Source organism: Sciurus carolinensis, chromosome 7 (assembly GCF_902686445.1).
Source record: "Sciurus carolinensis chromosome 7, mSciCar1.2, whole genome shotgun sequence".
Lineage (NCBI taxonomy): Eukaryota > Metazoa > Chordata > Mammalia > Rodentia > Sciuridae > Sciurus > Sciurus carolinensis.
The window spans coordinates 57,411,812-57,425,741 of NC_062219.1; positions in this window are offsets into that span (position 1 = coordinate 57,411,812).

The following is a 13,930-nucleotide window of genomic DNA, read 5'->3' on the forward strand; positions in this document are numbered from 1 at the left end:
ACAGAAAAATTCTCCGTATGCAGATGTCTGAGTTCTCTAATATGTTTTTCTCCTTTCCTTCTCATAATCTGACCAGAAGTTAAAACAAGAGTGGTGGATCCTTACTCACCACAACTGTCTCCCTTCTTATTTCAGCCTGTGCATGCTTTACTGGGGGGAGGAGAATGGGCAGACCTGGGTTGAGGCTGTGCACGACCACATGCCTACGGGAACGGGTGACGATCGTGGTGCAGCACACGTCAGCTGACTGCTGAAGTCTCCTGACAGCGCACTTATTGCATGTTGTAAAACCCTTGGACACGGACTCCGGGAACACTCTTATGACCGCAATAGCACTCTCTGTGCCCAAAAGTTCTTCTCAGCCAAGTTAGTGGCATCAGTGGTAAAGTGAATTTGCTCCACAGGAAAACTTAGAGCCAATACCAGTAAAATCAAGTGCACATTAAGGAGCCACAATAAGAAAAAAATAATAATGTTAACTCCAGTAATCTTTCTCACTGTTACCAAAATTACATCCTCTCAGGGCTCCCTATGTGATTTTTCTGCTAACAAGGATTAGTTTGGGTTGACCTAGATGTAGTTGTCAAAACTTGTAAAACTGTACCCTCTAAAAAGAATGAATGCTATTGTGTAAACTTACACTTCAATAAACCTGAATAGAAAAAAAATCTGGCTTATGATTTCAGGGCTTTTGTGATCCAAGGATGCCAGATTAGGACTTCTAGCACAAAAGCATCTTCTCTTTTTTCCTTCCTTTCCCCTCAGTTCTTTCTTCCTAAGCACTCTTCGTCTCTCAGGACTTCAAGCACAATTTCCATATTGGTAATTCCAATTTTTATACCACCCTTTTCACATTCCATCTCCTATGATAATGTTTTATACACACCAGCCTCCAGAAACATGATTGTTCAGCTTTTTCACAGTTATGACCAAAAGACCTGACAAGAATGATTAGAGGAGGAAAAGTTCATTTAACTCAGATTCAGAGGTCTCAGATCATAGATGGATGACTCCATAACTCTGTGCCCAAGATGGTACAGAACATCAAGGTGGAAAAGCATGGCAGATGAAAGCAGCTCAGGACATGGCAACAAGAAGTAGAGGGAGAGCTTTCTGACCAGGGACAAAATATAAACCTCAAAGGCACTCCCCCAGAAACCCACCTCCTCCAGTCACACCATACTTGCCTATAGTTACCACCCAGTTAATCCATATCAGTACATTAAGCCATCCATCAGGTTACACCTCTTATAACCTAATCATTTTACCTCGAAAGTTCTTGCATGAGAACACGTGAACTTTGGGGACACCTTATATGCAAACCACAACAATGATCAATATTCTTGTAGAACCCCACAAAGACTGATTGCTAACCTTCTTCTGGTTTGTGCTAGACCTCTTCATAGAACACCCTTCCTCCAAAATTGTTGAGATGTGATCCAAATTTTACAATCTATAATGAGTCCATCCCCAAACATTCCTCTCAGAATTAATCACTTTTCTCCTTGGCACCTCTTTGGTGTGCATGCACACTTATGTATATGCATCTTAATAGACTGAGTGATGAAATCGAAAGTATGTATGTAAATGCTTGACTGTACTAAAGAGTCAGCCACTTCAGAGCATGAACTGGCTGATAAATTCTTATTAAATTCACATCACGGTAGTAAAGGGTCTCTCACAGAGCAAATATGAAATAAATATTTGGTGAACTAAATTTAATTTAGACCATTTTTTAAAGTCTAAGAAAAATTAATTACACACAACTAAAATTTAGGTCTGTGAATGTAGCTCAGTTGGAGAGAGTTTCCCTAGATGCATGAGGCCCTGAATTTTATCTCAAGCACTGCAAAATAAATAAATAAATAAATAATCTTTAAAAGGTCTATGTTCCCTTTAAACAAGACTTGTGTACCATATCTACATGTAGGTGGTTCCATTCCAAGTTGCTATTTAGGGGATGTAGAATGGCCCTGGTCCCAAAATGTTTTCTCAATCAGCTTTAATTTCTTCCATGTACAATCGGGACAATGATATCTGACATAGCATAAGAAAAAGGCCTGTATTGTACATGCCACCTTGAGCTGCCCTTCCTCGATGGCAAAAGTTAGGTTATTAGACATTTTAGGTTTAAATTGCCTTTAGGCCTCTAACAGCAATCCCTTTGTGAAAATAAATTTGCCTGAAATTCAGTATGAAGTGTTTCTTTTTTCGTTTCCAGTAGAGATGAGGAATTTGTTCCCTCCATGTTAAATGGAAAAAAATAATTAAATTTTAAAAACGTCATCAATATTTCAGGTGTTTGATCAATCAACATGAATCTATTGAGTACAAGCTATGAAGCTAATACAGGTCAAGGCAGTCCAGAGGGTATAAAGGGCATTGAGATACGCTCTTCCTTCCCAGTGAGTCTAACCCTCACCTAGAGGTGGGGAGATCTCCATGGGCTGGTGTCATGGAGAAGCCCTTCCAAAGCACATCCACATGTCTGGTTTGAGAAAAAGCGGTTTGCTGATGGAGAACCAGCATATGAGTTCCCCAGCACTGCTGTAACAAACTACAGATGGGGTAGTGTAAAACAACAGAAATTTTTTCTTCCACAGTTCTAGAGGTAAGAAGTCTGAAATTACAGTGTTTGCAGGGCCATGCTCCCTCCAGAGGCTCTAGAAGAGATCCTGTTCCTTGTCTCTTTCAGCTTCTGGTGGCCCCAGACATCCTTTGGCTTGTGGTCACCTCATTCCAATCTCTGCCTCATGATCGCATTACCTCTTCTTCTCTGTGTCTTCTATTTCATGTCTGTCTCAGAAGGATACATATGATTGCATTTAGGCCTACTCCAGATAATCCAGAATGAGCTCCTCCATTCACAAGTTCCAGGTAGTAGCACATGGATAAAGCATTTTGAGGGCTGCCATTCAACTGTCCACAACCAGCTACATAATTTATAGTGCTCAGTATGAAATGAAAATGTTGGACCCCAAATTCAAAAGTCATATTGGTGCTATTAAAAGTACTAAAAAGCTTTTTTCTTTTTTCTCTCTTTGGTGGTCTCTTGACTTCTCATGGTTTTGGGGTTTTATGTTTTTTTGGTTTTGGGCTATTCAATGTCATTCCAGGAAAGGAAAATTTAAATTTTAAATTAGTTTTATGAATTTTACTATTCATGTTTATATTCTTCAATGTCAGTTTTAAATGAAATAAAACAACATTTAACTCATGTGTAGAATCACCAAAGTTACCCAATTTGTATTTCATAACTAATACAAGTATGTTTTATTTTTACCAGAACAGAACAGTGAAAAACACTGCACAAAACTAATCAACTTCTCTTTTTTTTTGGACTGGGGATTGAACTCTGGGGCATTCAACCACTGAGCACATCCCCAACCCTATTTTGTATTTTATTTAGAGACAGGGTCTCATTGAGTTGCTTAGCGCCTCACTTTTGCCGAGGCTGGCTTTGAACTCACGATCCTCCTGCCTTAGGGTCCCATGCTGCTGGGATTATAGATGCGTGCCACCACACCCGGCTACTAATCAACCATTTTCATCACATTTATGAATGCAGCTCTCTATGTTTGGCTTACTGGTGACTGAAAGGAAAAGACTGTCTGGGTTGCCTTTTGTTCTCTTTCTTTCAATGTCGTCGTTTTCAGCATAAGTGTTTGGCTAATACAGGGAAGAAGTATAAGTGAGAAAGGACATGATAAGGTCTCCTGGAAGTGTCAGTTTCTTGGAATGCCATTGCCTCCTTCTCAGTTGAAGGCATTTCCGGTTTTCATGGAAAGCGTGGTCCTCTCTAGTCTGTCTAGGCTGTCAGTGCGCTCAGTCGTAGTTGTAACACACATACCTTGTACTCACTTGTCATCTCACTGCATTCCCACACTTGGCAAGCCCACCAGGATACTGTACTACTGGGGCATTGCAGATACTGTCTGTCAGTGGGTGGCAGGGAACAGCAGACACATAGGTGGAGTGTATCTCTGCTCAAGTACATGCTTTATTGCTCCATTGGATTCCACTTCCACAGCACAAGTTGAAAAATAAACTCACTAAGAATTTCAAGATGACTTTAGAACATCCAACCAACCAAGCATGGAGCCTTTCTGAGCACAGGACCTATGTGACTGTGCAGGTGACGAGTTGTTGCCCTGAAACCAATGACCCCAGGTATGGCTTTTCAAAATGTAACTCAGAGCTCATTTGTGAATTGTGATCCATTGGTGGTTTTTAAATCAGTGTAAATGGGTTTGTGATCAACTTTAACACATACACACATACTTGAAAAATATAGGTGTTTTACAAATAATAAGGATAAAATTATTTTGTGAAAGGTGTAGTTAAAATATGTGCATCTGTGTATCTGTTTCTTGCTGGGGGTCATTGGAACAACTATTCTAAGGGCTAGCCCATGGATTCTGGAGTCAGGTCTTTCAATCCTACATCCATCTATTAGTCTAAACAAACTTAAACATTACTTAAAATTGTTTAAATCCAAATTGCATCATATACCATGAGGTTAAATTGGATAAGTGAAAGTGCTAAACATTAGTTATTAAGCTTAAACCGATGCTTTCCTGTAATAATTTCATACAAATGGATGAAAAAATTTGAAGATTCTCAATCCTATCATAAAATATGGAATGAATTGTTTTGTTTGTTTTATTTCAGTAGGGCATTATTGGTTTGCTCAAGCAGTTTGAAAGAGTTTAAGTTTTTCTTTTAGAATAAATGCAGTTATACCTGCATTGATTCACATCCAAACCTTCCAAAGAAAGATTATAGTTTAATATTTATATATGATAATAAGTACCACCCACAAATACTATTAGTTGTATTTTATTGGTAAAATGGGTGCTTGTAGTACTGTTTTGCTTTCATTCTAAGAAATAAGCTTTCAAATACTGTTCCCTCAAAGATTAGTAAAGTACTTTGCAAGAGTCATAAGGTTAATTAAATATCCACATTTATGTACTTGTCAATATTATTTGACAGACTTAGTTACTTTCAGTAAATTGCTGTGGTATCATTTTCTAAAAACTCTGAAAAAAAATGGAAGTTAACATTTAAGAAAGAAAGAAATATTCAACTATTAGTAACCTCCCACATCCTGGAATTGACATAAAAAAATGATTTCTACAAAGACTTTTAAAACATTCTTTGGAAAACTTTAATCACGGGGACCATGATCTTCCACATGATTCTCAAACAGTGAAAATGGTAAAACTAGGCTGTGTTTTTTGAGAAATTATCTCTATTTGAAAGAGGAAGGCTACTTATTGTGGTTTTTTCTTATTCACGTTATGTAACATACAGTATTTGGTTTCAGTTTGGAATAAAAAAGTGCCTATTTGGGAGATACATTTAAAGCTCTTCATATCCTTCTTAAAATGGTAGACTTTTGGGCTGGGGAGATAGCTCAGTCGGTAGAGGCCTTGCAAGCACAAGGCCCTGGGTTTGATCCCCAGCACCGCAAAAAAAAAAAAAAAAAAAAAAAAATGGTAGACTTTTATACAGATGTTTTCAATATAATAAAGCATCTGGGTTTGATGCCAAAAATAATATAATAAATCCAAATTACTTTTTCAAACTTGAGTACTTTTGCTCTGAAAAACAGTATGGGTTTTCCTTAGTATGTTCACTTTGTTTTGTATTCTGTTCTGTTCACAAAAGCACAGAGATCTGATAGCTACCTCATTCATCAGGCAAAAAGGACAAAGACATGATTTCACTGATCACCAGAGGGTTTGTGGTTTAACTACAGACCATTTGACAAAAAGAAACCCCAATCTCTGGGTGGGATGAGAATTGCAATGTGAATGGATCTAAAGGAACAGTTGGATTACCCTCTCCCAAAATATACAGACTCAGGAAACATATTTCTAACATCCCCACACCAGGTTGCAGATTTTATGAGTGCAGAGAAAGTGGAATTCCTAAAAACACAAAGTAATTCAGACACATCTTTGGCTGCCAGAACATACTTCAGACAAAAAGGTGAAAGCTTCAAGAAGGCAGCAATGGAGTTCCCGGAGCACCAGATGCTACAGAAAGCATCTTGTGTGGATTTTGCACCAGACATCAATGTATGCACCAAACCTTTGGGGAGGTGAGAAAAAAAAAAACATGAATTAATAATTTCCAGATTCAAGGCTTAAGGGCGCACCCTGGTCCACTGGCAATTCGTCAATCTTTATTTTTTTCTCCTGTTCTGTGTCTACGTTAAATTATGTTTGTAAGATTTGTTCAAAGCATCTGTTGTTCTTTCCCATTATTCTTTTGAGATCAGTTCCTTCTCTGTGGTTAAACTGACCATTTCCTATGAATTTGTGCTGAATTTCAGGGATAACAATTTGAAGAGTGTCAGGCTGACTCTAGAGTCAACACCAGGTCTGATACCTTGTTGGATGGTTCCTAGTAAACATGCAGAGTAAATTTTGCCCTTAAGAACTCTCACACAATTAATTCAAAATAGATAAAAAGCAATATGATCCTAAAGTTCTTACATGCCATGTGGCTCTTCACAGGTTAATCTGGCAATGAAAATTGGTTTTCAGTTGTTAGTATTTTGATTATTTTAGTTAACAGCCCTCTTACCAGAAAATGCTTTTAAATGCTTACTTTCAGCATTGTTATGGGTAAGTCATATAGCTTGTATCTCTGTGTTTTAAGAGGGTAGATGTCTCTCTTGTCTTATTATCACCTTCTAAAATGTTAAGAAATAAAATGAAAATTCATGAACAAACAAAAATATACAGATACTTTCTATCTTCTGGATAGCATGCATTGTTTTCATAAATAAATTTGAATGTTTTTAGGCACAGCAAATATTCTTCAGTTTGCCAGAGGCCAACAACTCCCTATTATTTATTTCACATTTTATGATACCATTCTAGTCAGTAATGCATTTGAGTTTATGACCCTTCCTTGGATCATTAAGAAACATAAGAAGAAGAATATAATTAATAGCTATTATTACTAATATTCTGAACTAGTGGGAATCCTGATGGACCCATGGATTAAAGGCAGCTGAAGTAATAAGCAGAACATTGGCCCAATGACACTGTTAAATGGAAGATTTTTAGAAGAGGCAAATCAACACAAGATACTTCAGGAGGAAAACAGAACAAACACCTTTGTAGAAACAGAGGAGAAAGTTATTCTAGAAGTCTCTGAGCTGGGTCTGAAGTAAGATACAAATTAAGATCATGAAAGTCATGTACAGGAATATCTTTTAAAAATCTTTCTTGTTGAGCATGCACCTAACAGAACAACTTTTACAGAGTTAACAATACCTGCTTATTAAGTAAACATTCCTAAATATATTCTTTAAATTGTCAGGTATTTTATGTTTTACCTTTGAAACATTTCAACCTTCTCTATATGTCCACCTCCCCTGCCACCATTAAAATGGAACCTCTCTGGAGATTTCAATAAGGAGTTACTTATTTCTTTATTACCCTGACTCACATCTTCTATCTTTGATTATGATCTTCAATTAAATGCAAATGATTTGATATTGCAAATAGAACAATTTTAGACATTTACTTCTTAGGGCAGAGCACATCATTTGAATGGCCAATAACAATCAGAAGCCTGGGGACTGAACACATGTCACCTTTTACATAGGGTTGGCAAGAGTGTGCACACCAGTTCCTATTATTAGCATGGAGGCAAGGAGATTCGGCTGTATCAGGAATTTCTAATAAAGCCCTGAAATCATTTTTATTTTCCCTAAAGTTTTATTTTTGAAACTTTAAGTCTTCCAAACATTTTACTCTTAAGTCTTTGTTTTTCAAAGGAAATTTAATTTTAAAAACATGTTTTTTTCTAAGTTCAAATTTGTATTATACAAATAAGACAGATTTTTGTTTGGAGTTAATACTTACTTGTTTCTAGAACTACTAGAGAAATCAAATTCAAAAGGCTGAGCTAATGCATTTCCAGAGTTGAAGAAAACACAAACCAAAATGTTTTAAATTCTGTTCTCTGTTCAGATTTGAAATCATTTTATTTTAATTTTTATGTATTTGATTTCCAGGATATGAGTAAAAACACATAAATACATGCCATATAAAAATACATAATAACAAGTAATAATCTGGAACAAATTGCTTTGTGTTAGGAAAGTGCAAGTTGGTAAAGTCTATCTCTCTGCTTGCATCCAGGATTAAGTGCAGGAAGATCCTGATGCCTGGATGTTAGAAACCTCTGCTAAGATAGACACACAGGACCAGGCAAGCCTGTATTTCTGGGCAAATAACTATACATCCCACTTTCTCTGTTTGTTTCCCACCATTTTACTGTGTACATGGCTATGATAAAAATAAGACACAGTCATGGATCACAGAAGAGCTTTGAGAAAATTAAACTTAGAACCTTTTAAAGCTGTTTAGCCCAGCATGATGACGCATGCCTATAATCCCAGCAACTCTGGAGACTGAGACAGGAGGATTGCAAGTAAGAGGTCAGCCTCAGCAATTTAGCAAGGCCTTAAGTAACTTAGTGAGACTCTGTCTCAAAAAATAAAAAGGGTTGTGGGTATAGTTCAGTGGCAAAGTGCCCCTGGGTTCAGTCCCTGGTACAAAAGAAACAAAAAATGCTTTTTAATAAATTCCACTTCCCTTACTTCTTCCCCTGAAATAACACATACACAATGTTTTTCAACCATCCATTCACTTACTCATCTGAGGTTTGCTGGACTTCCAGTGCCAGGTGCTGGCAAAGACACTGGGAACACTATAATAAATAAGAGAGGCCCTGTCCTCCAGAAATATAGAACTTTCTGAGGGAAATGGACATACAGAGGAGATAGGTTGTCACTAGGAAGAAGTAGGAACAATCTATTTTGAAATGAACCAAAGCATCATTAGAATATAAGAATTAACATATCATTGGGTAAGCTTATCTCAGAGACATAGGCATGTTAGCATCATTCAAAAACAAATAGATCAGGTTTGGATGGGAGCTAATGAAGATGCCTTGTGGGTTTGCAATGTGCAGGCACCAGGACACCAGTATCTGCTACTCCCATGTGAACACTTCCAGCAAAATCTCTAACTCTCAAGCACAGTATGGCCAAGGTCTATTCATGTACACTTACCCTGCGAAAAAGAACCACCAAACACCATGGCAGAGGAAGACAGACAGAGTCACCTTGAGGGCAAAATGCATAAAAGGAGAAGTTTGACTTTGCCAGACTGCCATTTCTATTCCTTTTCACTCTCAGTTGAAATAAGGTTCCTTGACCCCTTTACAACACCATTTAAATCTACTCCCCAACTCTTTCCTTATAGACACTAGGAAAGAATCCACGTGATATTTCATAGATTGCCACTTGGAACGAACCGTCTTTAGTTTGGGCTACCCAGCAGTTGAAGCTTTCTGTTTTGGGACAACACTCCATTTTGAGAATCTGGGAAAGAAAAGAGGGATGGACGGGCCAGATACTCTTTCATCTCATCTCCCGATGTCAAGGAGTGGGCATGAGACAGTGACCCTGAGAGGCAAGGATGGCTGCTAGGCCCAGCAGGAACAGCATCAAGCACTAGCAAGCACATGATTGCCATGGTGTGTGTTGTTTCCCTCAAGGCCATGGGTCAACTTGTGTCCCACCAAGGATGTTGATACTCTCCTAGACCCTGTAGATATCACCTTACTTGGAAATAGGGTCTTTGAAGATCATCAAGTTAAGAAAAGTTCATTAGAGTGGGCCCTAAATCAATATGACTATGACTTTATAAAACAGGGAAATTTGGTCCCAGCCAGGCACACATATCAGAAGAATGCCGTGTGAACAAGAAAGGAGAGATCGGGGTGATGCAGTTGCAAACTGAGGAACACCAAAGACTGTCAGCAATCACAGAAGCGGGGAGAGAGGCCTGCAACAGGTGCTCCCCCACAGTCCTCAGAAGGAAACACTCCTGCCGACATCTTGATCTCAGATTTCAGTCTCCAGAAGTGTTGGACAGCACATTTCTGTTGTTGAAGCCATTGGTTTGTGACACTTTGTTATGACAACCCTAGCAAACTGATACTTGCACTTTTACCCAACCTGGTTTTTCAATCTCTCTGATCTTTGTGGAGCTACCTAAAATCCCTCTAATAAATTCCTTTCCTTGACTGGATTTGGTTCTTGTTTGTACCTTAAGCCCCTGTTTGACATTTCCTTTTGCACTCACTCTTCCCTTTATCCATGCCAAGAGCTCAGATTTCCATCTTATGATCCAAATGGCTCTCGTAACATCAGCTTTCTCCCCCAGGACCCAGGGGAGAGCATGTGACTTCTGCTTAGCAATCAACACTGTGACTGGTCAAAGTGAGCAAGGTCTGACGATGATCCAACCACCGTCCGACATCAATCTTTTTGTAGGAATGCTGAGGCAAAGATAGTTTCTCTTTCTAGAGGTAGGTAAGTAAAAATGCCTGTAGCTTAACAATTATGGCAAGCTTGCCTCCAAGGTAAGCCAATCACATAAGATAAGAAGGAAGGATAGGGGCTGGGGAGATAGCTCAGTTGGTCGAGTGCTTGCCTTGTAAGCACAAGGCCCTGGGTTCAATCCCCAGCACCCAAAAAAAAAAAAAAAAAAAAAAAAAAGAAGGAAGGAAAGAAAGAAACCCAGCACTTACTTATATCTTTAAGACACTGGCTCAGGCCACATTTGGAGTCAGCTCCCCTGTGCACTGCTCACTTGGTCCACTCAGTTTTCCTTATTGTTTAGGTCAATTAAAGATGAATTTTTTTCCCATTCTGTAGGCTCTGTCTTCACATTACTGATTATTTCCTTTGCTGAGAAAAAGCTATCTAGTTTGAATCCATCCCATTTATTGATACTTGATTTTACTTCTTGAGATTTAGGAGTCTTGCTAAGGAAGTCTGGTCCTAAGCTGACATGGTGAAGATTTGGGTCTACTTTTTCTTCTATTAGGTGCAAAGTCTCTGAGTGCCCAAGTCTTTGATCCACTTTGAGTTGAGTTTCATGCAGGGTGAGAGATACAGGTTTAATTTCATTTTCTTACATGTGGCTTTCCAGTTTTCCCAGCACCATTTGTTAAAGAGGCTATCTTTTTTCAGTGAATGTTTTTGGCGCCTTTGTCTAGTAAGAAATAACTGTTTTTATGTGAATTTGTCTCTGTGTCTTCTATTCTGCACCATTGGTCTACATGTCTGTTTTGGTACCAATACCAGACCATTTTTGTTACTATGGCTCTGTAGTATAGTTTAAGGTCTGGTATTGTGATACCTCCTGCTTCACTCTTCTTGCTAAGGATTGCTATGACTTTTCTGGGTCTCTTATTTTTCCAAATGAATTTCACGATTGCTTTTTCTAGTTCTATGAAAAATCCCATTTGTATTTTAATAGGAATTGTATTAAATCTGTACAACAATTTAGGTAGTTTGGCCATTTTGACAATATTAATTCTGCCTATCGAAGAACATGGAAGGTCTTTCCATCTTCTAAGTTCTTTGATTTCTTTCTTTAGTGTTCTGTAATTTTCATTGTAGAGGTCTTTCACCTCTTTTGTTAGATTGATTCCCAAGTTTTTCTTTTTTTTTTTTTTTTTCTTGAGGCTATTGTGAATGGGGTAGTTTTTCAGTAGATTCATCACTGATATATAGGAACACATTTGATTTATGGGTGTTGATTTTATATCCTGCTACTTTGCTGAATTAATTTATGAGTTCTAGAAGTTTTCTGGTGGAATTTTTTGGATCTTCTAAATATAGAATCCTGTCATCAGCAAATAGTGATAGTTTGTGTTGTTCATTTCCTATCATATCCTTTAATTTCTTTCTCCTGTCTAATTGCTCTGGCTAGAGTTTCAAGGATGATGTTGAATAGAAGTGGTAAAAGAGGGCATCCCTGCCTTGTTCCAGTTTTTAGAAGGAACTTTCAATTTTTCTCTATTTAGAATGATGTTGACCTTGGCTGCACCTCAGATAGAGCACTAATCTTCAGGATATATAAAGAACTCAAAATGCATAACACCAAAACACAAAGAACCCAATCATTGAATGGGCTAAGGAACTGAACAGACACTTCACAGAAAAAGAAAGACAATCGATCAACAAATATATGAAAAATGGTTCCACATCTCTAGCAATTAGAGAAATGCAAATCAAAACTACTCTAAGATTTCATTTCACTCCAGTCAGAATGGCAATTATCAAGAATACAAGCAACAATAAATGTTGGTGAGGATGTGGAGAAAAAGGTACACTCATACATTGCTGGTGGGACTGAAAATTGGTGCAAACATTATGGAAAGCAGTATGGACATTTCTCAGAAAACTTAGAACGGAATCACCCCTTGATTCAACTACTCCACTCCTCAGTTTATATCCAAAGGACTTAAAAACAGCATACTACAGTGACACAGTCACATCAATGTTTATAGCAGCCCAAATCACAATAGCTAAACTATGGAACCAACCTAGGTGTCCTTCAACAGATGAATGGATAAAGAAAATGTGGTATATAAACACAATGGAATATTATTCAGCCTTAAAGAAGAATGAAATGATGGCATTTGCTGGTAAATGGATAGAACTGGAGAATACCACACTAAGTGAGATAAGCCAATCCCAAGAAATCAAAGGTCCAATGTTTTCTCTGATGTGTGGATGCAAATTCACAATAAGTTGGTGGGGTGGCTAGGGAAGAATAGAGTTACTTTGGATTAGGCAAAGGAAGGTGAAGGGTGGGGAAGGCTGATGAGTGTAGGAAAGATAGTAGAATGAATCAGACATTATTACCCTATGTACATATATGACTGCTACACAACCAGTGTGATTCTGTATCATGTACAACGAGAAGAATGAGAAGTTGTACTCCATTTATGTATAATGTATCAAAGTTCATTCTATTGTCATGTATAACTAATTAGAACAACAACCAAACCAAAAAAAAAAAGAAAAAAAAATTTTGCTCTTTCTAGTCCAAAGCACCCAAAAGGGAACACCTGATTCTCCAAACATCATTTACATAATTTCACACAAATGAAAATTCTTTAAAAATAGTATCAATCGGTCATGAGCTGGACCATATTTTAAGGGCAGAGGAATTATCATCCAGTTCCTGAGATGATGCTATTGACCTTAAAGGAAATAATAGTGATGATGTTGCTGATGATGACGATGATGGTGGTGGTGGTGGTGGTGGTGGTGGTGGCAACTGCCCACTGTACTTGGGGAATTTGAAGAAAGCTTCTGTGAAACAGAAAACTGGGCCTGGGTCTTGAACAGCCCATTAAGAGGGCGCCAGGCATGTCAGGCTGGGGAGGATGTCAGGAGCCCAGGCCACACTTCCAGTCTGCCTTCCTTGCTTTAACCTGTGCGTTCCTGAGTCATGCAACAGAGGTACAAATGGTCCTGTAATCACAACCCTGCCCACTAACTGAAACAAAAGAAATGATAAAGTCAGAATTCCACCCCCCGGAGGGGGATGGAGTAGGCACTGGTTTCCTCTTCCGGTGGAGTTTATGGTATGGGCTGGCCGCTCCTGTCTGCACTGTCATAATTCTCTCATCTTCTGCTACTTGTCCTTTATTTCATGTCTTGGAACTTGTATTCTGTTCCTAGTTTGCACTCAGTCTTCAGTGATGGCTAAAACTCTTCTTTCTGCCTTCAGTCAGTTGCCATTCAGGAGGTTCCTTTTAAAACATGAAGAACTGGAAATGAGAGGGAGCGGGGTATGAAAGATGGTGTAATGAGACGGACATCATTACCTGAAGTACATGTATGATTACATGAATGGTGTGAATCTACATCATGCACAACCATAGAAACGAAAAGATGTACCCCCATTTGTGTACAATGAATCAAAATGCAGTCTGTAAAAATTAAAAAAAAAAAAATTAAAAAAAAAAAAAGAACTCCAAGAATCTGACTGTACTGCCTGCTGGAGAAGTATGGTTCCTCCCCAGCTAT